The sequence below is a fragment of the Camellia sinensis genome, chromosome 3 (genome assembly GCF_055761805.1).
Source record: "Camellia sinensis isolate YWXY chromosome 3, ASM5576180v1, whole genome shotgun sequence".
Taxonomy (NCBI): Eukaryota; Viridiplantae; Streptophyta; class Magnoliopsida; order Ericales; family Theaceae; genus Camellia; species Camellia sinensis.
This window is the reverse complement of record NC_138963.1, coordinates 144496658-144500872: the sequence shown is the minus strand read 5'-3', so window position 1 is coordinate 144500872 and position 4215 is coordinate 144496658. Positions and strand designations below refer to the sequence as shown.

General features: G+C 29.9%; 1 long non-coding RNA gene across 1 annotated transcript; it reads left to right on the top strand.

The window, feature by feature from the left end:
- Positions 1-314: 314 nt before the first annotated feature.
- Positions 315-3557, top strand: LOC114270357 (uncharacterized). The gene is made up of 2 exons (XR_014364554.1): positions 315-808; positions 2988-3557. It is a non-coding gene; the product is annotated as an uncharacterized LOC114270357 (long non-coding RNA).
- The last annotated feature ends 658 nt before the right edge of the window (positions 3558-4215 follow it).

Here is a 4215-nt window from a genome sequence, read left to right as displayed (position 1 = left end):
TCACTTTTGTAGTATTTTTCCTGTAACATTTTAGGAAGTTTTTAACCACGTTCAAATACTTAATTACAATCAAATGGGTAGAAGTTGTTAATCGTCTTGAATTTCTAAACACTAAATTGACAAAATAGTTCCCTGATAAAAATTCTTTTGAATGTCTATCAACATGATTATTTGGTCATTTGACCATCTGCTTTTCAAAGTTTTACATTTTTTCTGCCCATTTTATCAACTCATATAATACTTCCTATTAGTTTTTTTTTTTTTAATTTTTATTGTTATTAATATTTTTTATTTGTAATTGTTGTTACCTCTTTGTGATTATATAGTTGCCTGCTTTGGTGTATCAATAAGAAGTTGAATGAGTTAAATATTTCTGGTATGATTATGCCAATACATTCACAAGGGGTTACATGTGTTCGTGACATATATATATATATATATATATTTCTTTATTTATTATTATAATTTTATACTATTTGTATTAATTCGGTCACTTTAACTTAACTAAAAGCGAGAGATCAACTACTGGAGAGGTCAATTTAAATTACCTAAAACAAAATGACTCTGTTTTTGTAATTTTATAAACTTGAGGGGGGTTGGTGTAAATGTCACAGGTTAGGGTTAGGGTTAGGGTTAGGGTTAGGTTCCTCTTCTTCTCATGGTCTTCCATTCAACTAGAAGAAAGAAGCGTCTTATCCTCTCCTCTAAGACGTAGACGACGAAGTTACTCCGGTGAATTGCTCCGGCAGTCCAATTACTCCCATCGTCCCCACTCTCATCACTCCCAAATTTTCTGTCAATCAATAAAGTAATTTTCTCTCTTCAAATTCTTAAATGAATCCACGAAACTTGATTGAAGAATAGCCTTGCATGATTTCCAGAACCGTCATGCTAAACCCACCAATTTATTTTATTTTATTTTTTTTATTTTCATTTGAAAGTTTGAATCTTGAAGCCCTAAGTTTAATGGTATATTATCACTACTGTGTATTCGTTTTTAGTGTTTGGTTTAATTTTCGTAATTTGATTTGATTTGATTTCTTTCTATTTATTCAATTGATGCAATTTAACTGATTATGTTTATTGTGTATTGTTATACCCTGTAGTTGAAGAATTTGATACGGATAGGTAATTTTTTTCTCTGGGGGTAATTGTAATACCTAAATTTTTATTTATGTAATATTTTTAATATATTTATGATGTAATTATGGTATCACGGTTGGAATTGACGTTGTGGATTTTAGAGTTGTTTAGTTTATTGATTTGTATGAATCCTTCTTTGTCAGTCTAAGTGCCTTTCAATGTTTACACTTGATAATTTCAACTAGTAATTACATAAGTGAATAAAGGAAGATTAATATACGTGACAAAAGTACGAGGACAAAAACATGATTAGTTTACTTGGTTATGCAGATTTGATTTGGTACCCAACTTTCTTGGTGTTTAATCCTCTTTGTCTCTTTTACTTTCATGCACTCCCTCTCTCTCCTAAGCTAGCAATTAATGAATCCCACTAAGTTCATCAAATTCACCAAAGTCCAGCCGGTTGAAATAATTTCCAATGGCCTAATGTTCTCACTTTTGCAGTATTTTTCCTATAACATTTTACCTGTAACATTTTAGGAAGCTTTTAACCACGTTCAAATACTTGATTACAATCAAATGGGTAGAAGTTGTTAATCATCTTGAATTTCTGAACACTAAATTGACAAAATAGTTCCCTAATAAAATTTATTTTGAATGTCTGTCAACATAATTATTTGGTCAATTGACCATCTGCTTTTCAAAGTTTTACATTTTTTTTGTTCATTTTATCAACTCATATAATACTTTCAATTAGTTTTTTCTTAATTTTAATTTTAATTTTTATTTGTAATTGTTGTTACATCTCTGTGATTATATAGTTGCCTGCTTTAGTGTATCAATAAGAAGTTGAATGAGTTAAATATTTCTGGTATGATTATACCAATATATTCGCAAGGGGTTGCATGTATTCATGACATATATATATATATATATATATATTTCTTTATTTATTATTATAATTTTATACTATTTGTATTAATTTGGTCACTTTAACCTAACTAAAAGCGAGAGATCAACTACTGGAGGGGTCAGTGTAAATTACCTAAAACAAAATGACTCTATTTTTGTAATTTTATAAACTTGAGGGTGGTTGGTGTAAATGTTACAGGTTAGGGTTAGGGTTAGGGTTAGGTTCCTCTTCTTCTCATGGTCTTCCATTCAACCAGAAGAAAGAAGGGCCTCATCCTCTCCTCTCAGACGTAGACGACGAAGTTACTGTATTCGTGATTATGCCAATACATTTGCAAGGGGTTGCATGTTAGATAATGTCTCAATGGGACCACATAATTAAATGTGGTGTTATCATTTATAAGAAGCCTACAATTTAAGTGATTCAATTTAGTTAATAGGCTTAAGGGTATATGTGTTATGGACCTAATGTGTAGATACTAGTTGTATAATTTCTATTTCTATGAGGGGCAGAAATAGAAATTAAAACATATTGGTTAAAGTTGGTTTTCATTACCTTTCAGTTTTAAAACCAATAATAATAATGGTTAATTTATTAGTTTTTATTACCTTTCAGTTTTAAAACTAATAATGGTTAATTTATTAGTTTTAAAACTGAAAGGTAATGAAAACCAACTTTAACCAATATGTTTTAATTTCTATTTCTGCCCCTCATAGAAATAGAAATTATACAACTAGTATCTACACATTAGGTCCATAACACATATACCCTTAAGCCTATTAACTAAATTGAATCACTTAAATTATAGGCTTCTTATAAATGATAACACCACATTTAATTATGTAGTCCCATTGAGACATTATCTAACATTGCATGTATTCATAACATTGGGTGCCATTGATGGTTTTCATTTTAACTTTATTGTTTTTAACATATTTGATAATTAAAAGCTATTTTTTAATTGATTTTTTCCCCTTTCTTTACATTGCAGGTGTGAGGCTGTTGGGAAGAATTTGTTGCTGGTTGCTGTTGCTTGGGAGAATTTGCTGCTCGTTGTTGATTATTTTGTGCTGCTACCTGCTTCTTCTTTGTGCTTCTGTTATTGTTGAATCTAGACCAAAATGGGTATGAAGCTATTCGAGGGCAGCGATGGTTCGAACGAAGATATATCAAGGATCGAAGTCAACAAAGAGTTCGCTCGTCGCTATGAGCACAACAAGAAGCGAGAGGACTTGCAGAAGCTCGAGGAGTTGAAGAAGAAAGGCCTTGTTGAAGACTCCTCAGATAGCAGGTCTGACGACGAAGCATCTTCTGATGAATCAAACGACGATGAGTTAATTAATCCGAAGAAAGATTTGGAGTTCTTAAATGCGTTGATTAAGGTTAAGAACCAAGACCCAAAACTGAAAAACAAAGAGGCTAAGCGTAGACACCTCATTTTGATCGGCCGTAAGATTTTGATGTTTTTTTTTGAACACCCACCGATAAAAATTGAAATATGTCATTTTATAAATTTCTCAGTAGAAAAATAAAATTGAAGCTTTAATCTCAAATTGCACCCATTTTGGTCAAATAATTTTATATAATTAATATTTTATTAATTAGTAACATTTATAATTTTATATATTTTTATACAGCAATGTTAGGTATCATGAAAACTTTTCATGAAAATAATCATGAAAGTTTTGTGACCATTGGATTATACTTAGAATAAAACACCACACACTAATCAAGGTAATCCAAGAATCATAACTCTTTCATGATCACTTTCATGAAAAAATTCATGATTCCTAACTTTTCTCATTTTTATATAATTTGATGTGTGTGTACATATTTGAGGTGTGTATTTTAGAAATAGAAAATAATGAAAACAAAACACAAAAAAAAGAACGAAAAAAAAAAAACAAATTACAAAAATATATATATAAATAATAATAAAAACAAAAAGATTGAATGCAATTTATATATATATATATATATTTATTTATTTATTTATATAAAAGTTAGAATATTTGGTCAGATGGGTTTAGGAGAGGATGACTGATGATGAGAGGTTTTTGAGTGGGAGGAATATATCTCTTTCGGCCAAGTGGTGGGTGTGTTGATGAGAGTGGCCTCGTGGGTGATAAAAAGAGGAGGGACAACTCATTACACTAATATTAGGTATTATAAAAAAAAAAAATTATGAAAATAATTATAAAAATTTTGTGATTTTTAAA